Below are 17652 nucleotides of genomic sequence, written 5' to 3' on the forward strand. Positions count from 1 at the left end.
AGCTCTACTTCATGGTACTGTAGGAATAGCTCATATTTCTTGAGTATAAATTGGTCCTGAAATAGTTGCTTCTTGCCCTAACTGCCACTTTCCAGTGGAGCAGATGACTTGGCAGTTATTTGGAAGAGTCTTGTGGTTTCCTGTAATGCAGCAAGCATCCATTGTGTGAAGGTCATCACTATAGTCCAGGGTTTCCTCAGCTGTGGATCTTCATTGACTTCCCATGATTACTTTAGTGAAAGGGAATTACTTTTCTGTTCCCAGCTGCCTAGGACTGAGGACTTTTGGCTTTCTAGATATTAGAGAATAATTAGAGGCATGCTCTATGTGTATTTCATAACAGCATGACTTCAACATGGTAAAGGCTTTTTAAATATTTACCCACATAGGAAAAGTTTTAAATCCACTGTGTATCTCTTTCATTTGACACTCACAGTATAGAAGAATTTACAGCATCCACTGTGGAACTGATTTGGGTTTGTCCCGGTTTTAGACTCCTAGGATTGAGGGTAAAGGCTTCCAAAGTAGAAAAACATCCCTGATTTAGATGGGAGAAGGAAGAAGATAAAGATGTACCTAGAATAACATGGGACAAGGGTGAGAAAGGGAACAAACTATTCCTATCAGGAGAGTTGTGTTCGCCATGTGCCGTGGACCCCATCTTGACTTTTGACACTTTTCCAAAGGGGAAGGTACAGTGCTCACTAAGCCTGGTGACTGACTTTGGAAAGGGCATCTCTTAGAGTCTCCATTTAGTAATGCAGTAATGAACTGATGAATGTGATTCAAAGGCTTATAGATATGAACATTTTATGAGGTTGGAGGAGGGTAGCATTTAAGTACAGAACCCTTGGGAACTAGAAGCTTCATTCATCCTGTCATCCCTAGGTGCTAGTCTCACACAGCGCCTGTGTTTTCCGTTGATAGCCAGAGTGTAGGCTGAGGATGTTTTTGCTATGGTTAAAATCAGTACTGTACGACTCGTGTGTTTTAAAATGGAAAAAAGGACTGGTGGTTGGAAACCTCATTTCTCTTTGTTCCTGTTTTTGAAACATCAGGACATCAGCTTGTCTCTTGGGACTCTGCCCAGCAGGGCTAATTTTGCTGAAGGATCCAGTCAAGACTTTGGAACTAGTTTAGTATTCTAAATTCGTTATATTTTGATTTTACTTGGATTTGTGGAAAAACTAAAAAAGTCAACATCTAAGAGAAGCAATTTCAGGTTCTTCCTACCTCCCCTGAAACTGTATTTTGGTTGTTCTGTTGAGCATAAAAAAGTAAAAAAAAAAAAATATATATCTCAAAAAATGCTCATGAGGCACAGACAGTTCCTCTTTGCAAACAAACTCATTTTCTTTGTACTTAGTGGTGTAATGTCATTCCTAGAATCGTCGTAGGGATTCCCTGCTCCTGTTCAGAGATTAGAATGTTAAGACAAATCTTTGCCTCCACTTTCTGCTTAGAGTGCAGGAGCCTAGAATGTTCTCTAATTTTTTTTCTTTTGCATCACCAGAAGAATGAAAGGACATGGGGAATGAGAGAGAAAGCAAAAATAAAAATTCATGTTACAGCCACTACCACTGGAGGTTGAAAGCAATGAACCAGGGGTCAAGGGATTAAGGTATTGATCCAGGAAATAGACCCTGTAAGTCAAAGTAGAGAAGTGAGCCACATCCAAATGGCAGTGACCTAAGCTGGAAATGAAGATAGAATATTTAAAAGTAAGTGAAAGTAAACAAACAGAAATATATTTGACTTACTAAGTTGATGTACATGGAAACTTGCCTAACGTGATATTTTCACAGAATAATGACAAATTACTTTGGGTTTGGTGTGAGAACATGGCTACAGGGCCATGTGGCCCACAGTAACGCACTGTTATACCAGTAGTGGGGATGAGGAGTTCTAGAACGTCCTACAGTTGGTTTTGGAAAGTATGACTATGATGAATGTGCTTATACTTTCTGTAAATTACATCAGCATTCCTTGATCTATGCCATTCAGAAATATGTATTGCAAATTTAATTTGGTTAATTCACAAGTCTATTTTTTACCTATTCAATTTAATACCATTCAAATTTGCCAATAAGTGATAAGCCAGTTTCCTGCCAGCCTACTCAAGGCAAAATGTGAATCATCAGTGGCTAAATTGCTTTTCTTGACATTGAATAAATTTCCAGTTTCCTATTTAGCAATGATGCATGCACATAACTGACCTTAATAGGAAAATAAGGCCCTTCTACACTTTATCTAACTCAAGTCTTCACATAATTCTGCTCCATTGAGGACTTTTATGTTAGCAGAGCTTTCTTTGTATACTTGTCTCTCTCTATATATATATTTACACACAGAAAATGTGAACTAAGCATATGCAGATATAGGCATTAAAAACTCATGGATATGTAGAATAAAATGACATAAATTTTCTAATTTCCATTTTATTTAATGTTTATTTGTGTGTCCAAGATGTAAGCACTTTTCAGACATCTTTCATCTAATTCTTCTGACAGCTCTCCTTGGTTGGTAATATTATCTTCATATTCTAGTTGAAGGAACAAATTTTGAGATGTTCAATAACTCTGAAAAACTCACATTCAAACTAAGTATGTTCACTCAAACCAAATTCCACTTGTATGCAGTATTAGAATTTTTGTGGAAAATATAGATTGCCTTGCTTCACTGTTGAAGACCATTAGTCTGAATATAAGATTTAAATTCATGTCCATAACCTTCATATAGAACTGTTTCTCCTCATTTCCAATACCTGGGACTGAACTGAGAATTTAAAACATGAGATGTCAGTTTTACCATTATATATGTTTAAAGTATATGGTTAGTACATATTAGGAATACTTGTCTAACAGTATTGAAACTTCTGAATTCTTTATAACCACATCAAAGGTAATTCTTGAGGTTTAGAAAGATAAAAATATTCCTTGGAGAAACAAAAGAAAATTAGCAAAAATTAGTCCAAACGCAAACACCACAAGAAAAACTGCGTAACTATCTGCCCATAAGTATATGGTAATAAATTTAGCAACAAAAATATACAGTACTTCATGATGTGACTCATTATAAATGAATTTAACTGGATGGTGGCAGAATATGAATGCATGCACAACGGTTACAGTAAATGTGCAAGTGTAGCCTTTCCTTTAGACCAAGTATTAGGGAAGAAAATTGCATACTTGATGTCTGGTGGTTTCTAGAATGCTGTTTTTGTTTACGGATTGGGCAAATGCCAGTGGTTTTCAACAAAATAAGAATAGAAATCATACATTATTGTGAAGTTATTTTAAAACAACACATTCAGGGGAGGTCACAGAACACTTTGTGATTATTGGGCATGGAAGTAGAATCAGACTGTATGATATTTTTGAAGTATCGAGGACATGATTTTTATTTGGGTATCCTCAGAATTAACACCACGAATACCTCCCTTGATACACATTTGTTGAAATATGTCAGATCACTGAAATATTTGATATGAAGTATAATTAAAAACTGAACAGTTTTTTCCCAGATATAAATGAAAGTTGTTTATTTCTACTAAAATTAGAGATTTTTTTTCTCCTTTTAGTGTTTGACTGTTAGTGCCACTCTGGCAGAATTCAGATTTCATTCTAACCTTATAGATGTAACTTCTTAATTCATTTTAATCTGGTAGGACTTTCTGTATATCAGGAAACAGGTCCACAATTCATCAGCACAAGAGTGAGGTAAATTAGTTAGAGCTTATAGAAAAGGATGAGTCACAAAAATCATTTTCAAAAGCATAATCTTTGGATTTCCAGATCATGGAATATAGTGGAAAAATAATTTTGTGAGGAAATTTGTGGAGGATAGTTAGAAAATGTTTTCTAGAAGCCCAGGGTGGTCAGGCCCCCAGGAGTATTGAAAAACCCTGTGCTCCAAACACTGGGTTACTGATCCGTTTCTTGAGAAGTCATTGCCCAAGTCTTTGATTTATTTCATAAAATATTTACTTGCCATAATGGTTGCCTTCCAGTAGAAGTGTTTGAAGATTGAAATGCAACTTGTAATTTTTATCTTTTGAAAGAATTTTCAAAATGTGATTATTATGTCCTTCATGACCTCCTCTCATTTTAAAACCCATTTCTGAACTATGATCTTCAACTCCTCTTACAAATGCAACATTTGTTCTGGTTTGATTGCTCAATGTGGTTCTCACTGTTCCATGCATTTCTTGGCTGAATCACCCCTGGTGGATGGACTCACTGTTTCCCCTGTCTGCAACCTGCTTGTATCTTCTTGGTTTATGGTCAGTGTGGCAAAGGGCTGTGTGGTGCCACCTGAATGGTTCAAGCCAGGCCACAGTGTTGTGACTTTCATTTGTCCCAGCCATTCCCCAGAACACTGAAGTAATTATTCTGACATATAAATCTGAAATCCTTCAGAAATTTTTCCCATAGATTATAAAAGCTTTACAATCTTGCTGCTGCTGTTGGCTCATTTCTAGTGGTCAAAAAACCTGGCATTTTTGGGAGAAGCGGGGGGAACACTGAGCTGCTACATCCACCATAGTGAACTGTATTGACTGCAGGTGTTTTCCAGTCTCCACTGAAGTGAGCACAGAATTCTTCTTTCCTGGGGCTACTTTCAGTAGCGGGGGGCATGGGGAGAGATCGGCATAGGAGATTCACTTGGGCTCTGACATACTGTCTAATGCATGGAAGTCTTTATTTGGTCACGGGGTTCTCCCTTTCCAAGATAAAGTTGTGCTACTATGTTTACTGAGTTTGGATGCATTGAAGTACCACGCAGAATGACTTGCCTGCAGCCGTTCCTTCTCACTGACATGTGCCCTTGCTCTTAAAGTTACAGTCTATGCTAGAGTTTTGCCTTTCCTACAGGCACTCGGGTAATCTAAACAGCAATTGTAGATGTACCACAGAAGCTCCTTAACCACCACTTGAAACAATTTGTGAAAACAGGATTTGGAGAGGCATCTATCTCCACAAACCTCAGCCATATTCCCAACACAGTGCATTAACATCACACATTGTCTTTTCTTTCACCCAGCTGAAAACTTTTTAAGGAGGGTATCAGGTTCTGGCACAACACTATTTGTATTTAAAGATACTGAACATATAGGCATTGAGGTGTAGCAATATACTAAAGATTACTGGGTTTATGGGGAATAATTCAAGTTGTTGGGAGAATACAATGTTTCTGGGTATGATTTTCACAGCATTTTTTTCAACTTCATTTTTCAGAACAATATGAGGAAGTTAATTTCCATTATGTGGACTGATTCTCAGTGGTCTGAATGTTCATAAGTTTAGTGTATTTATTTTTAATCTAGGCTGAATCTGACCAATGGCAATAAACATTGTCATTCATTGGAAACAATGTTTGCCTAACAATCTTGAATCTATCAATCTCTGTTGCGTTGCTCATATTAGATACGGAAATGGGCAAAATTTGATTTGCCAAATCCCTCATTAGCTGACAGAACTGTGGTTGAATATTTTATCACAAAAGATTGATGTGTTATGTTAGTGACTACAGAAAGATGATACCTAAAAATATTATCTTTGTTAATGTAAGAGATGAGCAAATTGGAAAATTAATTAATATGGATACACTCTAGGTCTTTTGTCTTCATTTAAAAATTAGTTTGTCAGCCTACTGCCAGCATGTTGGTGGGCTAGTTCAGGTAAGTCTGCTTAGAGGTGCAGGTGTCTGAGTCTCCCAGCTACGTGACTGGGGCTGGAAAAAAACCTGTGTCAGGCCAGACTTCCTGCTGGTGATCCTAGCTTCCCATCTACCACTGCCAAGTGGTGGGCAAATCCTGGGCTTGTGGACCAAAGCAGCAACAGAGCTGCTGGATGCCCTCCAGTGAGCTCTGGAGTCTTGGGGGTCTGGAATTACTGCCTAAGGACATTTATGGATAAGGCCACAGTACTTGCAGATGAGGAATGAATCCTGAGGGATACTCAATGACAGGGCCTCTGTGCTTGCAGATAAGCAAGGGGAGTGAGACTTGATGGTTTGGAAGGGAGAGATAGGAAGATCTGTACGGGTCAGACTCATGCATTAGTCCACAGGGGCATCTGGAGTTGGGCATCATGAAACATTGCTGACCACCACATGCTAGTCCACACAAAAGCTAGGGCTGGGAGCCTGTGTAGCAGGACTAGATCCTAGTACCTGACTGAATGTCAGAACAGGGGACGGGTCACATTACGCATGGCCATGACATTAAGAACCAGGTGCGAGGGTAGATTCTGCAGGGAATGTGTGAGCCAAACGCTGTGGAAATGCAAGTCCCGCTGATTAGCTCAAGAGTTGAGGTGGTGATGGGCTGAGCTAGGTGTGACCATGGAACCTGCCAACACTCATTGGTACAGGGACTGAGAATAGTCTATGCAGGTCTAGGTTGCAGCACCCACATGTGCATTCTAAAACAGGTGTAGGGCAGGCTGAACTGCAACATTCATCGGTTCATACTAGGCCAAGATAGAGGAGCCAAGATAGAGGACAATGCTGGGCAAGGGCCTAGCACCTACTAGCAAACATGAGATCTGAATCTGGGAGTGGGCCAAGTGAGGGAACTTGGGAAAGTCCCCTAGTGGATCATAACTCCTGCTGGTGAGCATGTAGTACAGATCTTGGAGTTTGGCAGGCTGGGCAAAGTATCCCCCACAGTTGGATAATATGTGGGTTGGTTTTGGAAAGGGGAAGATCAGGCAGGGCCAAACAAACCTTAGCTCACCGGCCAGTGCAGAAACCAGGCTGGAATGCAGGTAATATTGGGCTAGGTTGTCATACCTTCTGGTTTGCCTGAGTCAGAGATGGGAGCAGACTGAGCAGGGCTAAGTTCCATAACCAGACAGTAAGAGGTGGGACTGGGGTTGGCTGGGTTAGGCTAGGTTGCAGCATCTAAAGGCAAAGGCCAAGATAGGTGAGGGGGCTATGCAAAGCTGGGTCAGAGTGGTTGTAGAGCGCTCCCCTCCTGGACCACCACTCCCACTGAAGAGTGCCTTGGGATGGGGGCAGACCAGGCTGGACAGGGCTTTAACACCTGTTGGCCTCATGTGGGCTGAATCAGGGGCAGGCTGGGTTGACTGTTCCTACTGGTGCATGCCTAAGTCAGAGTGAGTGTGAGTTGGATAGGTTTTGCCGCAGCATCGGTTGGCAGATGCTGGCATGGGGGCAAATTTTGTCAAGTTAAACTGCAGAACTACCTGGAGAGTGCAAGACCCGGGAGTGGGCCCATTTGAGAAACAGTAGGCACTTCCCTCTTGGGTTGCCACTCTGACTGGTGAGCATGAGAACAGGATTGGGGCAGGCATGACTAGACAGAGAGTGGCACCCACTGGCATGTGTGTGAACTGAATAGTGGGGCTGATTGGGTTGAATTAGGTTACAATGCCCATTGACATGTATGAAAGCCAAACAGGGTGTGGAACAGACTCGATCAATCTGCTGCACATACTGGCAAGCACAGGAACCAGGACGGGGGCAGGCTTGGTGGGAATTATTGCGGGTTGCTCCGACTAGGCTGCAGTTCCCACTAGTGTATGTGAAAGCTGAGTGTGTGGTGGGCAGGATCGGGATGGTTTGAAGCACCCACTGGTTTGTGTTAAAGACAGGGCTGGAGACAGAATTAACCCAGCAATTGGAAAAACCATCATAGGCATAAGCTGAATGAAGTGACGCACTGTGCTGGACCTTGTATTGGCAAGCACACATAAGAATTAAGTCTGGAATCACCTCAGATGAAGTTTCTATGGGGATACCTCCAACTGAATTGCTGGACTCAGAATCCTAACCATGGAGAGAGTTGCAAGTTCTATGCTGACCGTGGAGTGTATGTGTCAGAGCTGGGACTCCTCAGTGGCTTAGATGGAGCAGTGGAAGATATGGCAGTACATTGCAGTCTGCAGAGGACACCTGCTATCGCAATAGAGGACAGAGGACAGAACAAATCAATCAACTACCCCAGCCAAATGTTGGCAGTGAATAATTGGGCAAATGGAGACTCTATGGTGGACTATGTCAACAAGTGGATCCTGGAAAAATTTTATAATGCTTGGAGTGATGAGGTTGGCAGTAATTTGGAACTGTTGAACTGTTGAAACCTCATGAGCAGTACCCTCAGAGCAAGCCCCACATTGGGGGATCCTGGGATTGTGTGGGGTGTCTGTCCTCTATCCCAGGGTGCAGAGGAGTTTGGGAGGCTGAGTGTGGCTTCTCCCCTTATTTTCCCCCTTCCCCCAGATACAGGAAGGAAAAAAAGAGAATGTAGAAATGCTGATCTCACCCACCTTCCTGTAGCCCTTGACCCTAATCACCCTAATCAACTATGTAAAAGTCATCAAAAATAAAAATAATTAATAATTTAAAATATAGTTTGTCAATAATATATAAGCACAATACATCAAAAATTAATTGACAGAATCATAAATAATTTTACAGCTACAAATAAGTGATAACATTAGTTTACATTTTTAAACATGTAGTTTAGTTTTATATGGAAATGTATAAACAAATAGACATCATTACTTCATTGGCTCTAATTAGTTGAAATAAATTAGCTTATAAATTCTAGATTCTTTTTATTTTGCCACATATTATGTTATGCATAAATACCTGTTTTTCAGAAGGAAAACAGTGCATTGTGGGTATTGGCCCAAAGATGTAAGCATCTCTCTATAATTTGTGTGCTGTTTTTTGCTAGCCATATAATTTTGCTTTGATAAATAACACATGACATAGTTGGCCTTGCTGGCTGACCACCCCAAAGAAGATACTTAAAAGACTCCCTATAACATTTGTAAAGAAGTTGGTCAGTGACCGCAAGACAATGACTACTCCAAAGCAAATAAACATGCAAGAAATCATTGGTGATCACACTTCATGGGAGTCAATCCACAGACAGGAAGTAGAGATGAACAACAAGTAGGGGGAACCCTATTCAGCTCTAGCATAAGTGCTGCAAAAGGGAGGAAGTGCTTCACCTAAACATGTTTGTCTTCTTTCTCACAAGAAATCATTTAGTTTAGTATTTAAAATACCTTTGAAGAGTTAATGTAAAAGCTTCCTGCTCAAAATGTGTTTTCCTAATTTCCAGTCCCTTGGTCTTGAGTCTAGCCATTCCGGTGCCTCAACTTCCTCAACTGTGTAATGAGAATAATACCAAATGGGGTAATGTCTACATTTCACAGTTGAAAGATCCAATTAGGTAGTATGGGTGAAAGTACCTAGCACAGTACCTGTCCTGTAGTACGTAGTCCACATCCATTGGATTTTATCCACTCATCAATCAATTTATCCATTCCAAATGTTTTATTGAGTAATAATTTCTTCCAGGTCCCATTATGGGCTGTGGGAATAAAAAATAACTGTCCCTACTGGAATAGAACTCCCATCCAGATCTCCTAATTAATATTGTTGTGACTATCCAGGTTCTAAGAGTCACTTTGCATTTTATAGCAAAACGAAATATAGTTGCTACCTAAATTTTTCCTATGACAACTGCTCTATTTTCATGGTTTTCCTCATTTTTTTCTTTGGATTATTTTAATTTCGCATTGAATGCTCTATCCTAAGTTCATCACTTCTATGAGATTTATTGAAAAGATTTAAAAAATGTCTTTATTTGAGCAGCAAATTTAGAGAGAGGAAGAGAGAGAAAGAGAACATTTTCATTCATTACTTCACTCCTGAAATAGCTGCAATGCTGGAGCTGAGCTGATCCAAAGCCAGGAGTCAGGCGCCTACTCTGGGTTCCCACCTGAGTACAGAGGCCCAAAGACTTTAACCATTCCCCCTTGCCTTCCCAGGTCATAAACAAGCAGCAGGATTGGACGTGGAGTAGCCAGGCCATGAACTGACTTCCATATTGGATGATGGCTCCACAAGTGAAGGATTAGCCTGCTACACCAGTGAAGGATTAACTTGCTATGCCATGGTGCCAGCTTCTCTATAGACTCTGTTTACAGTAATATAATTTAACTTAATGGCCATGGTCATTTTGGAATTGCTCCAAGCTTAGTACTTCATTGTTTTCCATGTTTTGTCATGTTGAGTCAGGTAGAGTATGTTTCCTTTGGACTCCCACATCTCAAATGCTACCTTCAAAGCTGTGGCTAGTTGGAAATGATGAACTGGCCATTAATGGATTTTTATTTAATATTGTTCTTTATTTTCATCACAGAGAGTAACATGCTTCTTAACATTCTTAATTTGGAATGGTTTCTATGCTTTCAAAGTACTACCATCTTGATTTATCAACAGGATTTGCTGTAATGCTTTCCAAAGTCTTAACCTGAATCTCATGAAGTGAAGTTAGCATGTCATACTTGTGGCTTTGATATCATAAAAGAGTGGCAACAGAAGTTAGTATTTTGTCTTCTAAAATGTTTAATGATAGATTTTTATGAAAACTGAAGGTATAGAATGGTCTTCTTATACAGAAAATGTAAAACTCTCCAAGCATCTAGCCTCGCATACCAAATGTATGAATTATGAAATATAGCTTGTAGTAGTTAACTAGAGAATTTGAAAGAAAATCCTCACCAGCATTTGCTATGTTTTTGACTTTTGGATAAAAGCCATTCTAACTGGGGTAAGGTGAAAACTCACTGTGGTTTTGACATGCATTTCCCTGACAGCTAGTGATCTTCAGTATCTTTTCATTGTCTGTTAGCCATTTGTATTTATTCTTTGTCCATTTCTTAACTGGATTGGTTGTTTTGCTGTTGAATTTCTTGGGCTATTTATATGTTCTGGATACAGATCTCATGGCTCGCAAATATTTTCTCCTATTTTTCAGGTTGCCTTTTTGTTGAATGTTTCTTTTGCTGTGTGGACGTTTCTTTGCTTGAAGTAATCCCACTTGTCTATTTTTATCTTTATTGTCTGTGTTGCTGGGGCTTTGTCCAAGAAGTTTTTTATTTTCCAATGTTTTACAGTATTTATCATGTGCTTTCTTCTAGCAATTTGATGATTTCAGGTTTTAGATTTTAAATTCCTGATACATTGTGAATTATTTTTTGTAGGGTTTAAGACCAGGGTCTTGTTTCAAACTTCTGCATGCAACGATTCAATTTTTCCAAAACCATTTGTGTGTGAAGACACTGTCCTTCTCCAGGGATTAATTTTAATTCATTTGTCAGAGAAAATTCAAGACTTTAAGAAAACTAATGCATTGTTACACATTGGAATTTATTACTGTAGAGCAACAAACACACATTTTCATTATCCATGTTAACATATATGGTCAGAATAATTAATTTAATAAAGAACAAATGTTCTCATATGAACCGCACAATAATAATCATTAAACTTCTAGAAAATACAGAAAATATACATATAATTTATCATTTTTATGTGACATCCAAAAGAATTAACAGGATCTAAAAATCTTCCATGAGCACTTAGTATCTGCTGAGTTTTATAATGTGATACAAACTCTTCCTGGACTTCAACAGAAGAAATGTGGGTTTCCTAATATTGAAAAGCAAAGCATGTAAAGGAGAGATGAGGTAGGACAAATAGGAAAATCACGGAATTAGGTAGAAGAAGAACAGGGTGACAATGAACACAGTATGATGCAGACATCCAAGGACAGTACTAGGCACGTTCTGTTCTTTGAAATACAGGCAAAAACAACAAACAGCAGAATTTGTCTAAAAAGCCAACGTGACAAGCAAAGCAAGCAATGAGCTTAGGGATAACTAAGGAACCCAATGGATAAAGCTTTTAGAAATATCCAGATCACTGATTTACTCTAAGTAAATTCATGAGAAATTTGGAGGCTAAAAATTAGAAGGTAGGCAGGAAGGAAAAGGAGAAAGTTAAGTTACTGTAATGAAGCAGTAGTTAAGATGTTCACAAATTTCTATGCCTTTTATCAAATGAGAATCAGATTTAATAATATTATAATAGAATATTATGTGATCTGGTGATGCCATTTTGAAAGCATATATAGTGAGTTCACATTAGTTTATGGTCAATTTCATCTGAAACTTGATTCTATAAAGTCAATTTGACTTTCTCATATTGATTCAAATGTGTCATTGGCAATGATATTTCATTTGTGCCGAACTTTCTACATAACAGGCCTTACATTTTCTTGGCTTAGCAAGAAACTCTAAGTGAGATCTGGTAGCCAGAGCTTCAGTTTTTCCTTAGGTTTCCTTAATCTTTGGAAGTTACTGGTTGATTTGAGACCTGATGTCAGTTAAGGACAGTCAGCTTCGACTTGCTAATTGTCAGGAGCTCCATTTACCTTCCGACTCTTTGTCTTTTGGGGTCTAACATGTCTTGGTTTTCTAGATTTTTTTGTTGTTGTTCAAACCAGACAACTTGATTAAGAAGGTTTGACTCAGAAAATGGCTAAATATAAATGCACGGTCAAATTAGCCAATGCATGCTTTTTTCCAACATGTCATATTTATCTGATATGTGCTTATTATAGTTTGAGTATGGGGAGAGTATAGTTACCTATTAATGATGTCCATATTTTTTTTGTGTGTGTAGGCAGGTTGCTTTTGGCATTCTCTCACATTTCTTCTGAACAAAGGTTGAGATGAGGTGTAAGGTCACTGGTTACACCCTCAGTTTGCCCTCTTATTACTGAGTGCTAAATGTTGTCTGTATGCCTTTTATGTTACTTCTTTTCTTCATTCTGATTTCTTATTCCACAGTATTATTGCCCCTGTATGTGTGCTAGTTTATTATCAAGATCACTCCTTAAATTCACATCTACCCTATGTCCACCCTATTAGTCAAGATTAGTTGGTACAATTATAAACAAGACACAGACATTGTTTTCAAGTAGTGTACAATCTAATCAGGATGAGGAAAAAATAGACATGAATTTACAGATGTGTTAAATGCCACATCTATTGTAAATATAGGCCAGGAATACATATATATGGCTGCAAGAGAAATCCCCAACTGATGCCCCCGTTAGAATGAATTGAGAGGATGAATTGAGTCAAATTCTTTCCCTCAGGAATTTGAACCAGGAGCATCTTGAAATTGTAATGTTCCAAGAAAAATAGATGTCTTTAGTTTTTCAGAGTGAAATGTGAGATGACAGAAAGTGGCAATTATTCACAATTGGTTCCAGAATGATGTGGCTGTATTATATGATCTTTGGAGAATTATGGGCTCATTCTAATACTTACAGTCTCCTTTCTAATCTCAAATGTAACAGCAAGCCTTGCTGACACATTCAAAATAGGTATAAAATCTCATCGCTTATCATATATCCAAGTTTTCATATCTGATTTCTTCAGTAGTCTGCTAAATGGTCTTGTGGTTTGTGTCTTCACATTTCCTACCATTTGTAATCAATAAAGTGGTCAGAATAATTAACAAGCAAGCTTGTTAAAAGTCACACTTCCCTAATGGTTACCCACATCAGCAATAACTAAAATAAAATTTGGTATGGTGATAATAATATCTTATGCTCACAATGCTGCTTTTAATCAGATGGATTATATCTCCTGTTATTCATTTTTCTCTCTAACATTCAATTCCTAGAAATCCATTCTTGTAGATAATTTGATGGTTTGAATAATCTTTCATCTCTATAGATTCTTTTTTTTAAGATTTGTATATTTTTATTGGAAAGGCGGCTATACAGAGAGCAGGAGAGACAGAGAGGAAGATCTTCCAGCCGATGGTTCCCTCTGCAAACGGCCGCAACGGCCAGAGCTGAGCCAATCCAAAGTCAGGAGCCAGGAGCTCTTCTGGGTCTCCCATGCAGGAACAGGGTCCCAAGACTTTGGGCCATCCTTGACTGCTGTCCCAGGCCACAAGCAGGGAGCTGGTTGGGAAGCAGGGCCGCCAGGATTAGAACCCATATGGGATCCCAGCACGTGCAAGAAGAGGATTTTAACCACTACACTATTGCGCCGGGCCCTCTACAGATTCTTTTTGGCTTATCACCCTCAGTAGCTGACTTTGTTCATAGTATTTACAGTTACATCTCTGTGCTCCCTGTGCTCTTCTATTGCTATATTTTTCTCCATCAGCACTATTGCCTCAGCAACCCATGTCTTCTCTTATTTTCCCCCCTGTATTACTCTGGATATGGCATAAGCTCCAGGGATGTTTTGCACTCCTCTGTATCCTTAGTGTCTAGAATAAAACAATGCCTGGCACATAGAAGGGGCTCACTAAATAATTCTTGCATGAGTCAAGAGATAAATAAAAAAGTATGTAAAGCAGATGGCAATTAAAAGCTTAATAGCTATATAGAGAATGAGATGCTAGAAATTCATAACAAGATGATAAATAGCCTAACAGAAAAATAAGCCAAGGGTATTATTCCAATAGTGAGTTGTTCTACATATTGTCAATTTTCTCTCTTGCCATTGGAGTGTCAGTGTCATTTAGAGTGGCCTAGATTGAGCTAAGGAGTTGCATATTTCCCTATAGCTGAAGTGTCCTTGCCATTGCACTCCTGGCCAAGGAGGCATAAGCAAAAGGGCTTCGGAAAAAGTGCCTTTTGTCTTTTGCACTTTACCTTTTAATTTTCTCTGATTAACAGGATCTCTGTGGCCACTTTTTAAATATGGAAATGAGTTTATGGTTCAAGGTGAGAGAAGACAAATGCTCACCACGGTTCCTGGTGTCCTAAGACAACCATTGCCTGGGAGCTGGCCTGTTCATCTCTGTACTAGTTTTTATATTAAAAAAGAAGCAAGTCTTTTTATGTCAGTTTTATTTGAACTTTCTGTTTTGGAGCTCAATTTAACTGCAGATACAAATCTGAATGAATAATATCTTTTTAAAAAAGATTTATTTATTTTTATTGGAAAGGCAGATATGCAGAGAAGAGGAGAAAGAGAGGAAGATCTTATATCCGATGGTTCACGCCCCAAGTGACCGCAACGGCTGGAGCTGAGTCAATCCAAAGCCAGGAGCTCTTCTGGGTCTCCCACATGGGTGCAGGGTCCCAAGGCTTTGGGCTGTCCTCGACTGCTTTCCCAGGACACAAGCAGGGAGCTGGATGGCAAGCGGGGCTCCCGGGATTAGAACTGGTGCCCATATGAGATCCTGGCGAGCTCAAGGTGAGGACTTTAGCCATTATGCCATCACTCCAGGCCCATGAATACTATCTTAAAGAGCATAACTAAATGAGAACAAAAGTATTTGACAAGATGATCTGCCACTTTAGTGTTCGGGAAAAATCCAATTAAAGAAATAGAACATATTCATTGAATACCCATCACACTGACAATATGTGAAGTAATATAAGCTTAGGAACAAGTGCCTCATCATAAGATGGCCAAAGTTGAGATCCTTGCTTCTGCATTTTAAAAACTTGGTATCTTGTGTAAGCATGTTTAAGCAGCCCACATTGCATAACATCACTCTGGATTCCTGCTAATGCACATTTGGGGAGGCAACTGTGATATATCAAGTGATTTGTTTCCTGCCTCCCAAATGTGATAGCTGGATTGAGTTCCTGGCTCTTGGTCCTGACCTGGTCCTGGTTAGGCTTCTGCAAGCATTTCAGATAGTGGATCCATAGATAGCAGCTACCTTTCAGTCACTCTGCTTTGTAAACAAACAAATAAGCAAACAAACAAATGGCATGCATTAGAAAATTTCTTAGCACTGTTGGCTCTCTATTAAATGAAGTAACATGACAGGTGCCCAAATAGTTCATGGAAAAACAAAGGACCAAAGATGCCCGAGTTTCAACTTCTTTCTCTCACCAAAACAAACTTATCTTTTAATTCAACTGCCATGACCTTTATAAAGCAACCTCAGATAGGTAAAAAGTTCAGCATTATTCCTAGAATATAGTACTTTCAATTGTTGTTGTTTAAATTCCCGCTGTAGTAAGGTTTCAAATTACTGGGTGTTAGCACACATTTCAATTAAATTGTAGCCAGTTGGGAAAAAAAAATCAGGTGATAGGTTTTTAAAATAAAATCTCTTTGTACATATACATCACCCACCAATATTAATCCTGGAAATGTATTCCCTAGGAATAAAAGAATCACCATATAAGAATGTTTATAACAGGATAATTAGTTTGTATTGGTGTTTGAGGCAGCAAGAAACAAATCTAATAAAATTGGAAGTCAAATGAATGCCCTATTTCTACAGAGGTTTCTAAAATTTTGTATTGTATTCTAACGATTAATTATTATGTATATATGCATAAAATGTCTTGCTGTGTATAAGTTCATTTATAGAAATATCTGCATTCTGTTAAATGGGTACAGTGAAAAATTTGGACAATCTGTTCAATGTACATGCATATCTGTGTTTTCTTTAGCTATCTAAAAAATTTTTTAAATTATTTTTTTTAATAATCTTACTTAGTTGATTAGGGAACAAAGGGTCAAGGGCTACAGGATGAAAGTGGGTAATACCATTGTTTACACACTAATATTATCATTTTTCCCTGTATGTGGGGCCAGGGGGAAACAAAGGGAAAAGTCCCACCCAACCTCCCACCCATCCCAGATCTCCAATGGGAGGTGCGCTCTGAGGGTCCTGCTCAAGCAGTTTTGATAGTTCATCAGTTCTGGATTGCTGCCAATCTCTCAGTTCCAATCGCAATGAACCCTATTCAGAATCCACTGGCTGACAGTATCTTCATGGTTGGGGTTCTAAGATCAGCAGTTCAGTTGGAGGGATCTCCAAAGAAACTTCATCTGAGATGATCCCAGGCCTGATTCTTGCGTGAGTTTGCTAGTACAGAGTTCAACACCGTCCGTCACACCAATCAGCTTATGGACGTGCTGGTCGTTGGGATTGCTGGGTTCGTTCTGTTTCCAGCCCTGTCTTCCTCGTGAACCAATGGGTGTTGTAGTCCAGTTCGATCCTGCCCACTTCATACTCGGTCCTCACGCAAACTGGTTGGAGCTGCAGCCTAGTTGGGGCGACTCCCCATAACCCCCACCAGTTCTGCCCCCTACCCTGGTTCCCATGCTTGCCAGTATGCACCGCAGGCTTGTCAAGTCTGTCCCACATCCCACTTAGCTCTCGTACATGTCATTGAAGCCCAGCTCAACCCAATCAACCTACTATCCAGCCCACACACCTACTGGCAGGTGCCCTTCTGTCCAGCCACCCCTGTCCCTGTCCTGGTGTTCGTGCTGTCCAATGAGAATGGTAGCCCCGAAGGAGGTGCCCACTATTTTCCTTCTAGGCCACACTCACTCCCAGATTATCCACTCTCCAGGTAGTTCTGGCATTTGACTTGACAGAATTAGCTCCAAGTGTCAGCCTCTGCCAGCTAGTACTGTGGCTAGCCCAACCAACCCTCACCCACTCTAGTTTTTGCTTGCACCAGTCGGAACAGTCAGCCCACCGTGGCCCTTCCCTTATCTAGCCCACATGAGGCCCACAGGTGTAACAGCCATGCCTAGTCTGATCTGCCCCATCCCGACTCACGCTTTCCAATGGAAGTAGTTGTCCACCAGGGGAGCCCACATTTCCCTGTCAGCTTTGCCTCTTCCCCCTGATTGTCACATGTGCTGTCTGGGTGCTGCAACCACATCCGGTACGGCTCATCACACCTTGGCATTCCTTATTGTGTACTAGTATGTGTCACAACCGAACCTGGCTTGACCCACATTCTGTTCTGGCGCTCGGACTCACCAGCGGGTGATGTGAACAGGTTCAGTCTGGTCTGCCCCCAAT

The sequence above is a fragment of the Ochotona princeps genome, chromosome 5 (genome assembly GCF_030435755.1).
Source record: "Ochotona princeps isolate mOchPri1 chromosome 5, mOchPri1.hap1, whole genome shotgun sequence".
Lineage (NCBI taxonomy): Eukaryota > Metazoa > Chordata > Mammalia > Lagomorpha > Ochotonidae > Ochotona > Ochotona princeps.